At 40.8% G+C, this 15,652-nt stretch overlaps 1 long non-coding RNA gene across 2 annotated transcripts in view; it reads left to right on the top strand.

The window, feature by feature from the left end:
- Positions 1 to 1,599: 1,599 nt before the first annotated feature.
- The window catches only part of LOC137632638 (uncharacterized), a 50,702-nt gene continuing 36,649 nt past the window's right edge, over positions 1,600 to 15,652 (top strand). Inside the window, exon 1 of one of the 2 annotated variants that reach the window (XR_011042069.1) lies at positions 1,600 to 1,721. This is a non-coding gene — a long non-coding RNA (uncharacterized lncRNA). Of the gene's footprint in view, positions 1,722 to 1,799; positions 1,845 to 15,652 lie in introns of those variants that run through there. The other variant, XR_011042070.1, reaches the window with a different exon arrangement.

Below are 15,652 nucleotides of genomic sequence, written 5' to 3'. Positions count from 1 at the left end.
AACATGAATATTTAATCTCGGGACAGTATACCCGGTATATTGAAAGGAGTAAGTCTAAATATCTTAAGAGCAATAGTGTGGTAGTATTCATTCTATACTTCATGACGTAAAATTCCTGTCCAACATCTCACTGGGGTCCCAGAGACGGAGCCGAAACAAAGTGAGATAGCTTTAGGCCTGCCAAATTACCTTTATTTCAGGCCTCTGGACAGAACATTTTTTCCCTTTAGAGTGAAGGATCTCTCTCTCTCTCTCTCTCTCTCTCTCTCTCTCTCTCTCTCTCTCTCTCTCTCTCTCTCTCTCTCTCTCTCTCTCTCTCTCTCTCTCTCAAAACTAACTACCCGAAGAAGCTACAAACACTCATTTTTTAATCTCCAGATATATATATATATATATATATATATATATATATATATATATATATATATATATATATATATATATGTATATATATATATATATATATATATATATATATATATATATATATATATGTATGTATGTATATATATACATACATACATATATATATATATATATATATATATATATATATATATATATATATATATATATATATATATATATATATATATATATTGCTTATATTTTAAGATGAAGTTGGCTTTATGCCAGCAAAGGCATTTTTACGAATATTTTTCGGAATAAGAGATTATAGTTTATATATCTAGAAATTTAGTCCCCAGAAAGGCACGTCTATATGAAATTAAGTTAAAAGTAAAGCGGGGAAAGATTAAAAAAAAAAACAGCGAAAACCGGGTTTTAATTTATTTAGAAAAATTAATCATGGAAATGCCTTTATTGATAAGATTTATTTTGTATTAAATATTTATCAGTTTTTTTCATGGTTTTCCAGTAAACAGACGTACAGTAATCACTATATTCTTTGGCTATGACGTCAACGTAACTGGAAGTGGTAATTCCAAGATCCTTGTCCAAACAGTGTTGTCAGCTATGGGAATTTATCCCTAGATTTCAGAATTTATCTCTAGATTTGAGGAATTTGGGTGTCTGGTGGGGATGTTTCGTTCAAAATATCTGTGAAGAAGAAACAAAGTTGCGTAAACCTTTAAATTTGTTGCAATTAGCTTACTTGTCCTTATATGAATTATAGTGAATAATTTCTGTTTTGGTAATGCCTACGAGATCAGAAGAAAATATATTCGTAGAAATCGGAATTTTTGGGTTTTTGGTGGGATTTTTTTTTTTATCAATAGTTTTGGGAATTTTTACACTAAACCATCTGGTAACACTGGTCTCTTTTTCGATTCGACGAATCGACTAGTTTACACGCAGTTACCAAATATGGAGATTTATCTCTAGATTTGGGGGATTTGGGTGTCTAATGGGGATATTCTGCAGAAATTTCTATGAAGACAGAGATGAATAAACCTTTATATTGCTGCAATTAGTTTGCTTGCACTTATATGCAGTAAATTGAGTAATTTCTATACAGTATTAGTAAAGCATACAGGATCAGAAGAAAATATATTTGTGGAAATGGGGATTTTTGGGTTGTTTTGGGGATTTTTTATTACAAGTTTTGGAGATTTTTACACTAACCCTCCTGGCAACACTGTTTACACGTGAGTTTGCGGCTAACTTATTGGACCCTGATAGTGTTGCAACTTGCACGAGTTCTTATTTTAAAGTGATCCATTCTATAGTTAACACATCGTCATACTTCGATCAATATAAAGGTAATTGTTGATTTCCTCTTGTAGTTCATTTGCAATGGATAAATGGTGAGTAGATTCACATGTTAGTTTCTTTACAACCGTTTTACCGGCTGCCTTAGTGCAAGAGTAGACTCCACCTGCTATGTAAGTCGTTCTATTACCTATTTCATTGATTTATTATTAGTTATCTGGCGTCCTAACATCTAATATATACCTACTTGCATAGCTTTAGTGCCGTCAGTATGATTTTGGTGAAGCAAAACCGGTTGCAATTGATGAACATGATTTCTTTGTGGGCTAAGCAACTTCAATTGCACTCTGTGTGCATTTAACTTTGCAAAACTAGCATAACCTTTTAACTCTGGTAGATATGTAGTTATTTCTATGAATGCAGACTTGTATGATTGATTTTCAGCCTACCATAACCTATGAGAAAAATAGGTATTATTGGAGTGTAGGCCTATTGTAAATTTATTTTTTTTTTTTTTTTTTTTTTTTTTTTTTTTTTTTTTTTTTTTTTTTTTTTTTTTTTTTACAAATATCGGTGTGGTACAAAACGAGACAAAACTATTCGTTCCAGAACATTGGAACCTTTCCTTACTGGGCTATTTTCCCTGTTGTGTCCCCTGGGCTTATAGCATCTTGGTTTTCCAACTAGAGTTGTAGTTTAGCAATTAATAATAATAATAATAATAATAATAATAATAATGTAGGCTATGACTCGGTACAGTAGGCTTCCTTATTTTGGGGCTGTTTTCCTAAAGATTTTCGTCACAATTTGCTTAGTCTCATTTTTCATGCTTTCGATTATTCATGCTTTATTTACATAATTTTTTTAATTATTATTCATAAGGTTGGCTTTCTTGCTGAATTCTGATTATATAGTTGGGAATGAGGAGAGCGCAATCTCCAAAATAAAAAAAAAAAAAAAAAAAGGTTTGCCAAGTGATGCCACTCTGAGATGGGTAAATTACGATGTGTAGTTTTAATTTACACATTTAAAAGTATATAAGCCAGTATTTTGCTTTAATTTTAAAAATCTTGGTTTTCGCTTAGAGGAAGTTGATGGTTTTCAAGTATTCTCTCTTGGCAAATATCCTATAGTTGAGAAATGCGATTTGCCGTATCTTCGTTGAAGCTCATTTAGTTTGTAGTACACTGTTTAATTATTCGGTAAAATTGTAATTTCAAAGTTTGATATCCGATATCAGTATATTTTTCTCTATTGTTTTATTTTCTACTAATTTTACCTTTATTTACGGCCACAAATAATCATGGGTTCCATAATAGGAAATTGGGGGTTTCGGGCAGAATACAGTAAATGAGTAAACTAAAAGGTTTCTAACTTAAACACACCCACCTAACCTAACCCAGGAGAAAGTGTAAAATGAGGAGCCATCTTATTTAAACCCACCTAACCTAACCTAGGAGAAAATTTATAAAATAAGGTTAGCTGTCTATCCTAAGCACACCCACCTAACCTAACCCAGGAGAAAATATGTAAAATGAGAGAAATGGCGCTGGACAACTTAAACACCCCCGCGTATCCTAACCTTGGACTTATCTTGCCAAAGCACTTAGCCTAGGGGGTATCTCACTTGGTACACAAGTTTTTGGTAGCACTGAATGTTCACGGAAACCTATCCACTACTTGTGGAATTCCATTGTATTGGCCTTGAAAATGTCCAATAATCTTAAAATATGAGAAGCAACAACTACAATACATCTGAACAATAGAATCCGTGGAAGTCGACCGACATGCGTATTTTAGGACAGATGAAATTCAAAATCGCAGTTAACCCTTTTACCCCCAGGGTATTTGGAAATTTCCAACCCTTAACCCCCAGGGGTTATTTTTTTCAAGCGCATTTTGCAGTATAATTTTTTTAAAATTGCTCTAACAGCCTTAATTTTTGTCAGAGAGAGGTCAGGTTGGTCTCATTCTCTTGGAAAATGCCTGAAGTTTCTCAAAAAAATTATCAAAATTGTGTAAAAAAAAAAAATTTAAATAGCAGTTTTTTGCAAGGACTTACCGGTATGTCCATGGGGGTAAAGGGATGAGTTTTGTGAAACGTACTAGTACGTCCTTTTTGGGGGTAAAAGGGTTAATTGGATAATCTTGAAACAAAGAAAAGTCATGTTTTAGTGTTTTTACTTTACAGTACACACAATACATACCCAAAATCAATGGATGATCTATTACCCACAATGCATTGACAAAATCAAAATGCAGTCGGGAGGAAAACTGTTATCCTTGGGATAACGGTAAGAAACAATATTTGTTGGAAAATATTACCGTAACCCTTAATTTGCGGAAGATTCGAATAACTTGTTGGAATTAATCATCTTGTATATTTTGAAAAAGAAATTTAAATATCTAAGTTTGGCCGAAACTATGATAATAGGTTGTGTGACGATGAAAGATGAGATTGATTTAGTTTTGTTACTTTTTGGAAAGTTGTGTATTAGGAAAAAAACTGCATTTTGAAATTGTGCTATTTACGTAATAGGAAGATAAATATGTAACTAATAATAAACATTTTCTTAATTGTATTGTACCAAATATCTTGTGGAAATATCACATGAAGTCATAAAGCCACTTGGGTTTACTGGCATGCCTTCAAGGCCAACTGACAACACTGGGCTCTTGACGGGAAGATATGACTACCTCTGAGGGCTTAGAGCATTTGGATAGGCTCAAATGGGATACCTGTTAGTGTGACAGTGTTCTGTACTGTACTGACGATGGGACCTGGTTTCCGAGATCATGCCTCTCCTGACTCAATGTTTGGTAGCTCAGTTCTGTATATGATATGCACACTGGTACTGTTTAATGAAATGGAGTCTCTTGGTGGTGTCAGTCATGCATAGCTGCCTGCAATTTTGTCACAAAGATCTATCTTGAGTACCGGGTTGCTGGATGCGGTACTCCCGAAGCAGTCTTCATCCATTATGATGGCATCCTGCCCCAAGGCGACCATGGTTGTGGATGCTATTGCCACACAAATCTCGTCCTCCAAGTCCACATCAGAAGCTTCGTAAAACTGTTGTAAAGTAAATTATCTTGAGAGAAAATCCACAACTGTTCTTTTTCCCAGGCATGTATCTGATTTGGAACTTGAATTAGTGGTTTCATCCTTAGATTGAACAACCTTGGGATTATGCTCTTAAAGGTCCTATCACCCAGTAGTTTGAGGAGTGGTCAGTTGTCTGTTATGATAGTGAGATAAGGGCACCCAAGCAGGAACAACCTGCCCCTCAGTTAGTATCAGGTGACTGCAAGGGCTGCTTCTCATACCTTGGTGCACCCTGCTTCAGTGGGGATGAGGTGTGACTGCTGCGTGTGTAAGATGCTAGCCACCCTAGCGACTATAAGGACTGTTGGTTGACTGAAACGTAATACTGCTGTAGGAAGACAAAACAAATGTCTACCTTGCTCCAATACTTTATTGTAGAGCATGTGTTATCATATGCCAAGCCATCCTTAGCTAGTCGACAGATGACCTCCTGTGCCTTTTGGGGTTTTCTGTTTGGCTGACTATCTCAATACTGTATTTTTTTAAATATAAAACTTACCCGCTGGTTATATTAAAGAGCTTAAGTCCCCTGACGCCAGGGCAGAAAATTCAAATCTCGCGCTATCGAAGATACGCCAGGTGTACCAACCGCACCCTAGCGGTAGAACAGGTGGAACCACACACCAACTTCAGTTCTTCTCTCTGCCGTCATAGCTGGCTGACATATAGAAGTTCGCTCTCGTGTTTTACTCTCTTGGGAAGTTGTTTGGTGATGTACAACGTTCTTTTTTGAGTTTAAGCTATCGTTGATTATTTTCCCTTGGTTCTTATCTTGAAATCTTTTTGTTTGAGATTTTCTTTATTGTTTTTTCCCTTACTTTTTGCTTGTCGGTCTCACGTTAGCATTCAAAATGGCCGACTCCTCCCCTGCTCAGCGTAGGTGTGTTAGTTAGGGTTGTCGTACTCGACTCCCTAAAGGATCTATTGATCCTCATACTATTTGTGTGAAATGTAGGGGTAAATTTTGTTCATTAGATGATAGGTGTAATGAGTGTCTTTCCTTAACTGATGATGATTTTGTTACTTTCGATCGTTATGTTAGGAGACTAGAGAGAGATAGAGTTAGGCGTAGTTCTTCCCGATCTGTGGATAGAGCCTTACCTAATTTACCTGTTCCTAATCCTATTCCTTCCCCTGTGGTGGTAGATCAGGAACCTACTATGAAAGACATGTTTACTGCTATTTTGTCTCTTGGTGAGAAAGTTGAGTCCTTAGCAGCCAATAGAAATACAATCTTTTCCGAGTTAAAGGTATTGAAAAACCGTGATCCTATCGGAACTGTGGAAAGTGTTTCAGTGTCTGATGTGGTACCGAAAAATCGTGACTCTCGGTGTTGTGACAAGTGTTGCTAATGTGTTTAGTGTTGCGGAGGGTGCGTCGGCACGATCTTGTCGTTCACTTAGCCTAAGACCTCTTTCGAGCTCTCGAACCCATGGGAGAAGTAATGTCGAACGGCGTAAGGGAACGAGAAGCGTCATCAATCGTGCAGACGTCCCCTCGAACGTTCCTGTTGCCGTAGCTCAGGTCGTTCACCCTCATCGTAGGAAAGGTGAGGTTCATGCGTTATCCCCGTCTTCCGATGAAGGGTCGGGGAGTGAGATCTGGCGTCGCGCGTCAAGACCGCTTAAACGGACGCATGATGTTTCACAGCGTCGGGAATCGCCTGTGCGTCCAGGATGTAGTTCGTGGGGTTCACCGGAACGTTTCCGTTCTCCCAGCGCTTGCACTCCGGCCAAACGTACAGATCACCGTGTTCGTGTGGATATGATTCCTTCCGATTCGGACCTTGTTACTATTCATGCACCCCCTCTTCCATCGGATTGGCTTTCTTCCCCTGAAATGCGTGGTGACGTTGGTGCGAATCTTCCTTCTAGGAGTTCTGTTGATCCGAAATGGTCTGCGCTTGTGTCTATGAAGGAACAACTCTCGTCGTTGATGGATTCTTATCAACCAGGTGTTGGCGTTATGTCTGGGCGTTCGATGTCAGACCAGTTATCGCACAGACGTTCGATGGTCTCTGGTCTTGACGAGTTATCGCTTAGGCGGTCTCCCAGTCATAGTGTTCAACGCCAGGTTGATTTTGATGAGTCGCGTCAGAGAGTTTTGGTTGACCAGTTTTCGTATTCTGGTCGCTGGGAAGAACATCGGCGTCGACAAGTGGACGAGACGCGTCAACGATTTGAAGTAGTGGATCGTCCGCGTCAAAACATTGATTCGCAGCGTCGACATCCTGACTACTTTGATCGTTCGCTTCAACAGTCTTCGGACTTTACGCGACCTCTCGGCGATCTTCGACAGTTACCTTCTGATTTCAAGCGTTCTTCTGTTCAACAGCAGTCGGATTCGAAGCGGTCTAGGCAGTTGTTGGTTGAGGAAGATCGTCTACCCGTCTGTGTTTCGCATCAATCTACTTCTACTTCTCCCCATCAGGTTGACGCAGATGTTGGCCTTGACAGGCAGTCCCATCCAGACGTTGTTCCTGCGGTTCAGGCTGCGGCTGTTGCTGCACTGCCAGAAGACGAGCCTGAGGAAAAGTCGGATGAGGATGATCCTATTGAGGAAGTCTCTGAGAATGAACAGGAGAAACATTATCAGCATGCTGTGGATCTTCGCAAGTTTATGCTTATTCTGACTGGAATTTTCCCGGATCAATTTACCCCTGTGGCCCCTTGTTCTCCGCCTTCTGAATTCATCTTAGGTAAAGCTGCCAAGGTTCCAGTTTATACCAAGATGGTTCTTTCTCGATCCTCTAAGCGGGCCTTGAAATTAATGGGTTTTTGGTTGGACTCCAAGAAATCTTTTGGCAAGACGGCCTTTGCCTTTCCTCCCGCTAGGTTAGCCTCTAAATCTAGTGTGTGGTACGAGACTGGTGAAGTGTTGGGCTTGAGTTTTCCTTCGTCTGCCCAAGGGGATTTTTCAAGTTTGGTAGATGCTTCTCGTCGTCTTGCCTTAAGGAAAACGAAGATTTGGTGGTCCATTCCAGAGTTCGACCATTTGCTTAAAGGTCTGTTCAGGGCCTTCGAAGTTTTTAATTTCTTGGACTGGGCTTAGGGGGCTTTGAGTAAGAGGGTCTCTGATATGACGGAAACGGACACTAGTGGTTTGGTTCATTTGATGTCCTGCTTGGACAAAGGTGTGAGGGATGGCTCCAACGAACTTGCTGCCTTGTTTACAGCTGGAATTCTCAAGAAAAGGGCCACGATGTGCTCTTTTCTCTCTGCAGGAGTGTCTCCCTACCAGAAAACGGGCCTTCTTTTCGAACCTTTGTCTAATACCTTATTTCCGCAGGAATTGGTAGGCGAGGTGGCTACTGCCCTCACGCAGAAGGCCACTCATGACTTAGTTACTCATTCGACTAGGAAAGTTTTGCCTCCGTCATTCTCCTCTCGTAAACCTAAGGAATCTTCTTCTTGGTTTCGACCTCAGTCCTTTCGTGGGAAGTCCTCTGGAAGAGGCTCTTTTAAACCAGAAGGAAGGAAGCCGAGAGGCAGAGGGGGCAAGTCCGGCCGAGGTAAAGTCTGACTGCCCTTTCCTTCAGACAGCAGTGGGTGCCAGGTTGACTCACTTCTGGGAGGCTTGGGAGAGGAATGGAGCGGACCCCTGGTCCGTCCAAGTGTTAAAGGAAGGCTACAAGATCCCCTTCCTGGCCAATCCTCCTTTAGTCACAGATCCAGTGGACCTTTCGCCCAAATACAGAGAGGGTCCCAAGAAGCAAGCCATGCTTCTGCAGATGTCTCTTTTATTAGAGAAGCAAGCAATAGAGGAAGTGCAGGATGTTACGTCTCCGGGGTTTTACAACCGCCTTTTTCTAGTACCCAAGAGTTCCGGGGGTAGGAGACCGGTTCTGGACGTAAGTGTGCTAAATGGTTACGTCCAGAACTCGACGTTCACTATGGAGACTCAGAAAACAGTTCTGGCAGCTGTGAGGAGGGACGATTGGATGGTCTCTTTAGATCTTCAGGATGCCTATTTCCACCTTCCGATTCATCCCAGCTGCAGACGTTATCTGAGGTTCATGGACGGAAACAAAGTCTTCCAGTTAGGGGCTCTTTGTTTTGGACTCTGCACGGCTCCTCTATTGTTTACCAAGATCATGCTGAACGTGGCAAGCATGCTGCATTCGAGGGGAATCAGGGCCTCTCTGTATCTGGACGATTGGCTGATAAGAGCCTCCTCAGCCGATTGTTGTTTGAAGGACCTTAAGATGACTTTGGATCTCTCCAGAGAACTGGGTCTCCTGGTGAGCTCGGAAAAATCACAACTGATTCCATCCCAGGAGATTCTTTATTTGGGGATGGAGATTCACAGTCGGAGTTTTCGGGCTTTTCCGTCGTCGGTGAGAATCCAAGCAGCCCCCCTAAAAGTCCAAACGTTCCTGAAGAGAGATCTTTGCTCCGTCAGAGATTGGATGAGCCTTCTGGGGACTCTCTCGTCGTTAGAGAAGTTCGTGACCCTGGGGAGGTTGTACTTGCGTCCTCTTCAGTTTCATCTCAACCGCCATTGGAAGAAAGGGGACAGCCTCGACAGGGATTGCATTCCCATCTCGGCTTCCATCAAGTCTCATCTTCAATGGTGGGACAACGAGCCCAGACTGAAAGAAGGCTTGTCTTTACTTAAGAGGAACCCAGACCTCGTGTTGTGTTCCGACGCCTCCAATTCGGGGTGGGGAGCCACTCTAGAGAAGCTGGAGCTTTCGGGGACTTGGACGGTGGAGCAAACCTCTCTCCACATCAATCAAAAGGAGCTTTTAGCTATTCATCTGGCTCTCATCGGCTTCGAAAAGCAGATCAGGGGCAAGGTGGTCCAAGTCAATGCGGACAGCACGACAGCTCTGGCCTATATTGTGAAGCAAGGCGGGACCCACTCTTGGCCTCTGTACGAGATTGCAAGACTGCTTCTCGTCTGGGTGGAGGAAAGGAAGGTGACTCTTTTGACGCGGTTCATCCAGGGGGTCAACAATGTGAGCGCAGACACTCAGCAGGAAAGGTCAGGTTCTCTCCACAGAATGGATTCTGCACCCGGACATCTGCAAGAGTCTGTGGCGGTTATGGGGTCGACCTCTCGTGGATCTCTTTGCCACCGCGAAGACCAAACGGCTAGAGTGTTACTGCTCTCCGGTTCCAGACCCCGAAGCTTTGCACATAGACGCTTTTCTGATGAACTGGTCACACATGGAGGTTTATGCTTTCCCTCCGTTCAAGATCCTTTACAAAGTGATTCAGAAGTTCATTTCGCACGAGGAGACCAGAATGACACTGATAGCTCCGTTCTGGCCGTCAAGGAGCTGGTTTCCAGAGGTACTGGAATGGATGGTGGATGTTCCGAGAAGCCTTCCCATGAGACCCGATCTTCTCAGACAACCTCACTTGGCCCGAAATCATCAAAACCTCCGAGCTCTACGTCTGACTGCCTTCAGACTATCGAAAAACTCGCTAGAGCTAGAGGATTTTCGAAGAAGGCAGCCAAGGCAATTGCAAGGGCAAGAAGGTCTTCAACCATCAAGGTGTATCAGTCCAAGTGGGAGTTGTTCAGGGAGTAGTGTAGAACTAACGCGATTTCCTCTTCCAGTACCTCGCTTTCCCAAATAGCAGATTTTTTCTTGGACCTTAAAGTTAAGCATAACTTCTCGTCATCTACTATTAAAGGTTACAGGAGTATGTTGGCGACGGTTTTTCGACACAGGAACCTAGACCTTTCTAATAATAAAGATCTACGAGATTTACTTAGGTCTTTTGATACGACCAAGAAGATTCAAACAGCTCCCATCGCCTGGAATTTGGATGTTGTCCTTAAATTTCTATGAGTGACAGATTTGAGCCTTTACACTCGGCTTCATTTAAGGACTTAACCTTGAAAACCCTTTTTCTGGTTACCCTCGCCACTGCGAAAAGAGTTAGTGAAGTACAGTGAACCCTCGCTACTTCGCGGTTCGACCATCGTGGATTCACCACTTCGCGGATTTTTTCCATAACCCATATATATACAGTAATATATATATATATATATATATATATATATATATATATATATATATATATATATATATATATATATATATATATATATGCATGTATTTATGTATATATGTACGTATGTATATATGTAGGTATGTATATGTGTATACATATAAATATATATATATATATACACACACACACACACATATATATATATATATATATATATATATATATATATATATATATATATATATATATATATATATATATATATATATATATATATATATATATATATATATATATATATATATAAAGTAGGAAGATGTGATGTAGTTCTAAGGGAAAAGTATGGGAAATATGTCTGGGTAATAAGCAAAGCTCTACCTCCAGTTCGTTTCTTCATTATGATCAGAGATAAACGTAAACAAAACATTGGTTGCCATTTTTTATCGTGCTTTTTAGCGTGTTTAGGAAACGCATGATATAAAATCGCCTTTAATATTTGTGCCTGTTTTAGTTTAGGGTACTGTAGTACATGCATTAAGTGTTCTGTACATTAAAGGGTAGTTTGTTAACAGTACTACGTACAAGGGAAGGTTTTAAAAGTCTGAATATACATGTTGAATAAATAGGTAAATATGGTGTCACTACTTCGCGGATTTTCACCTATCGCGGCCGCGTCTGGAACCTATCTACCGCGATAAACGAGGGTTCACTGTACACGCTTTAAGCAGGAACATTGATTTTTGGAATGGGAAAGACATTTGTTCTTTGCAACTGGGGTTTCTGGCCAAGAACGAAAACCCTTCTCGGCCATGGCCCAAATCCTTCGAGATTTCTAACCTTTCTGATTTGGCTGGCGGTGAATTGGAAAGGGTTCTCTGTCCAGTTAGAGCGCTACGGCTTTATGTGGACAGGACTAAGAATCTGAGAGGTAACTCAGACGCTCTGTGGTGTGCAGTCCGGAAACCCTCGATGCCCATGTCTAAGAATGCCTTGTCTTTTTTCGTTAGATTGTTGATTCGAGAAGCTCATGCTCAGTGTGATGAGTCGGATCAGAGGCTCCTCAAAGTCAAGACACATGAAGTCAGAGCGGTAGCGACTTCAGCGGCCTTTAAACAGAACCGTTCTCTGCAAAGTCTGATGGATACAACATTTTGGAGAAGTAAGTCTGTTTTTGCATCCCATTATTTGAAGAATGTTCAGACTCGCTATGAGGACTTTTTTTACGCTGGGTCCTTTTATAGCGGCAAATGCGATAGTAGGTGAATGATCTACCACTACGTTCCCTTTTTTCCTAATACCCCTTTTCTATCTCTTGGAACTTGTTTGTTATGGTTGTTTGTGGAGATTGGGGGTCAGTCTTCCGCAATCTTTGATTTGGTTAGGTGGTCAATTTGTTCCTTGAGTGCACCCGGAACAAGGGTATTGGTTGAGGTTCTGTCATGTTATAGGTGGTTGTACCGTTTGACAGCTCCTAGAGATTTTCAGCCCGAGTGGATTACTGGATCTCTTAAGGATAGCGGACGAAATGAGGCAGAGTATCATTGCTGTCAGCTTCCGTATCAGGTGAGAACTGCTTAAGTTTATTGTATGTAACCCTTAAGTGAATTTTCTATATGTAGCTGTCTCTGACCCGCCACCAAGGGGTGTCAATCAGCTCTTTTATATAACCAGCGGGTAAGTTCTATATTTAAAAATGATATTTTCATAATAAAATAAATTTTTGAATATACTTACCCGCTGGTTATATAAATTTAACACCCACCCTCCTCCCCTCTAGAGACTACCTATGGTATGGCTATGAGGCATGGAAGAACTGGAGTTGGTGTGTGGTTCCACCTGTTCTACCGCTAGGGTGCGGTTGGTACACCTGGCGTATCTTCGATAGCGCGAGATTTGAATTTTCTGCCCTGGCGTCAGGGGACTTCAGCTCTTTTATATAACCAGCGGGTAAGTATATTCAAAAATTTATTTTATTATGAAAAAATCATTTTCCCCATTGATTTCCTGAGGAAGTCCCTTAAGGGCTCCTTGATGGGCACCATTTCTAGAGAAGGGTCTAACTGGCTCACAAATCCATACCATGACCTAATATTAGTGATGGATTTTTTTATTGTAAAAGTTATGAATGGATTTTAGAAATTTTTCAGTGGGCTTGCATTCTCCCATCCCAGGTGATATCTGACAAAATTAATATAGCATCTTCTGCTAAGTCTTTCCCACTCTTAGCATTGAAAATCACAGTTGTATGTCTTTTGAACACACCTTGAGATACAATCACTCACAGACACCTCGTTCCCTTAGGCAAGAGCAAAAAACTATGACCACTGCACTACTTGATTAGACGACCGTAATACAATGTTTCTGATTGCACCCAGAGCTATGTTTGGTGCAAGACTTTACATTTGGCATTCAAGTACAGAGTATCCAATTTATGTTGTAGTGCCGTAATACGGTAAAGTCTAATATTCAGGTCTTCCTGTGGCGAAAACTTGTTAAAGTGAAACCAATACGTCATCGAATGTTTCCCAGACCTGGACGCCACTGAGAATGTATCACGTTTCTATGGGGGAATAGACTGACTCTTCCAGCATGTAGTCCTGAACTGGGAATGGTATCCTGAAAGCAACGGTTGACGCATTGCTAATTTGCTACTATCAGTTTTGCTTTTATCATGGCCCATGACAATACCCCTGGCATTGCAGGAAAGGCCGACCCCCAGTGTACCTTGGGATGGTCAGTGTATTAGGGGCATGGCTTGGCTCAAAAAATCACTGCCATGTTGGAGTTGTAATGGGATATCATAGAGCAAACTGACCACAGCAATGGTTACGTCCCAATCAGTCGACAGCACATTATCAAAACATATCATACAATGAGAAATAAAGAAAATTCAGTTCATTCCGCATGTCCATAGATACCAATAAACACACCTTTTTAAAAAAAAATTTTTATTGTTAATTATTGAATAATTTGTAAACCTTAACATTAGAAATTAATGAAAATTAATAATTTAAAATGTCAAATAGTAGTATGGTAATACTGTAAAATAACCTAATTGGCATGAAAATTAGAGGAAAAATTTACACGGCAACATTTCCTACTGGTTTACACGAAGCCGTGTGGGCATCCGCCTTGGTTCTCATGCTCGTATCGTGCCCCACCTTAGTGTGATTGTCGCTTGTGGTAGTGGATGGCTGGATTGAGGCGAATCTGTTTGTGGAACATAATGATTTGGTGTGCTGGGAAGAGATACTGCATTGAGGAACAGTCGCTGTTAAATTCTTTTATACTGCTTGCTAGTGCAACCATCTGATGGCCTGTCAGCTGGTGTAATACCGTATCTATATGGGCATGTTTTTCTTTTTGAGCCTCAAATAATGATTACCCTAACACTTTTAATTTTCCTTATTCAAATTCTTTCAACCACTTTCTCCCCCCCCCTCAGAATTCCTTTTGGCATTCATCTGCCCCCGGCCCTCTACAAGTAAGTGATAAATTTTTTATACCATAGATACATACCCGATTGCATACATCTCCCCCCCCCCCACGCGCACACACATTCAAGTCAATACTGTATATGAGTTGAGGCAAATCTCAACTCGTATGATACATTTAAGCATATTATTTTGAGACTTGAAGATAGTATTTCATAACCACAGAGGAATTCTGTGTATTGTAGGATAATCTCATTCTTATACTACATCCCCACAAGAAATTACCATACATCAGGGAATTTTTTATTGCAGACCATTGCAAAACTCTTTTACCAATTTGCTAGTATCCAGTCACTCGTAAACCGAAGTCGTGATTGTATCGGATGATTAGTCCTATCTTAGTTTCTGAAATGGTTAGGTAATTACAGTATGCTACTTAGAAGTATTGGATTTTTGAATTTATGCCATATGTTAGGGGCAAGATCATATTGTCAAGCTAAGTGCAACTGCGAGCAAAGTCAAAAGTTTAAAAATTTTTTAAAACATTAAACTTACCCGCTGGTTATATAAAAATGGCCTTAGGCCCTGAAGCCATTTTAATATAACCAGCGGGTAAGTATGTTCAAAAATTTATTTTTTTCAATATTAATCTTACCCGATGATCATGTAGCTGTCAACTCTGTTGCCCGACAGAAATCTAAGGTCGGGATACGCCAGCGATCGCTATACAGGTGGGGGTGTACACAACAGCGCCATCTGTCGAGTAGGTACTCAGGTACTTCTTGTCAACAAGAACTCAATTTTTCCTCTGTCGTGCCACCGGCAAGACCTACTTGGATACGCTGTTGATTCTGGAGTTGTTTTTCACGATTTTGGTGATGTATTCGCTCTAGATTTTAGCCTTCGCTATTCAGGAACCTTTATCATTAGCTTATCAAGCTTTTTGATTTAATTTGGATTAATTGTTTACGAACTTTGCTAGATTTTGGAATTCCCCCTTGACTATTTCTACATTCAAGATGTCTGACCATTCTCAAGTCCCTAAGTACAGGCAGTGTAGCGTTAGGGCTTGTTCTAGGCGTCTTCCGAAGGCCTCCATAGATCCTCACACCGTTTGTTCCAATTGTAGGGGTAAATCCTGTCAATTGGAAGATCGATGTGAGGAATGCGCTGGGCTTTCGGAATTCGATTTTAACGAATTCCTTAAAATTGCACGTAGGCTAGAGAAGGATAGGATCAGGAGGAGTTCTTCTCGCTCTTTTGATTTTTCCTCTCCCCATGCCCCTCAACCTATTCCTTCCCCTGTAGTGGTGACTCCCGACCCTGCTACTAGTGCTCAGCCCTCCATGGCGGACATGATGCGTGCCATTCAGGCTCTTGGTGACAGAGTGGAGTCATTAGCTAATGACCGGAATCAACTTTTGGCAGATGTCAAAGAGTTGAAAGCGCATAGTGCAGTGGGAAGTGTAGTG

The sequence above is a fragment of the Palaemon carinicauda genome, chromosome 41 (assembly GCF_036898095.1).
Source record: "Palaemon carinicauda isolate YSFRI2023 chromosome 41, ASM3689809v2, whole genome shotgun sequence".
NCBI classification, from domain to species: Eukaryota; Metazoa; Arthropoda; class Malacostraca; order Decapoda; family Palaemonidae; genus Palaemon; species Palaemon carinicauda.
This window is presented reverse-complemented; position numbering and strand designations above follow the sequence as displayed.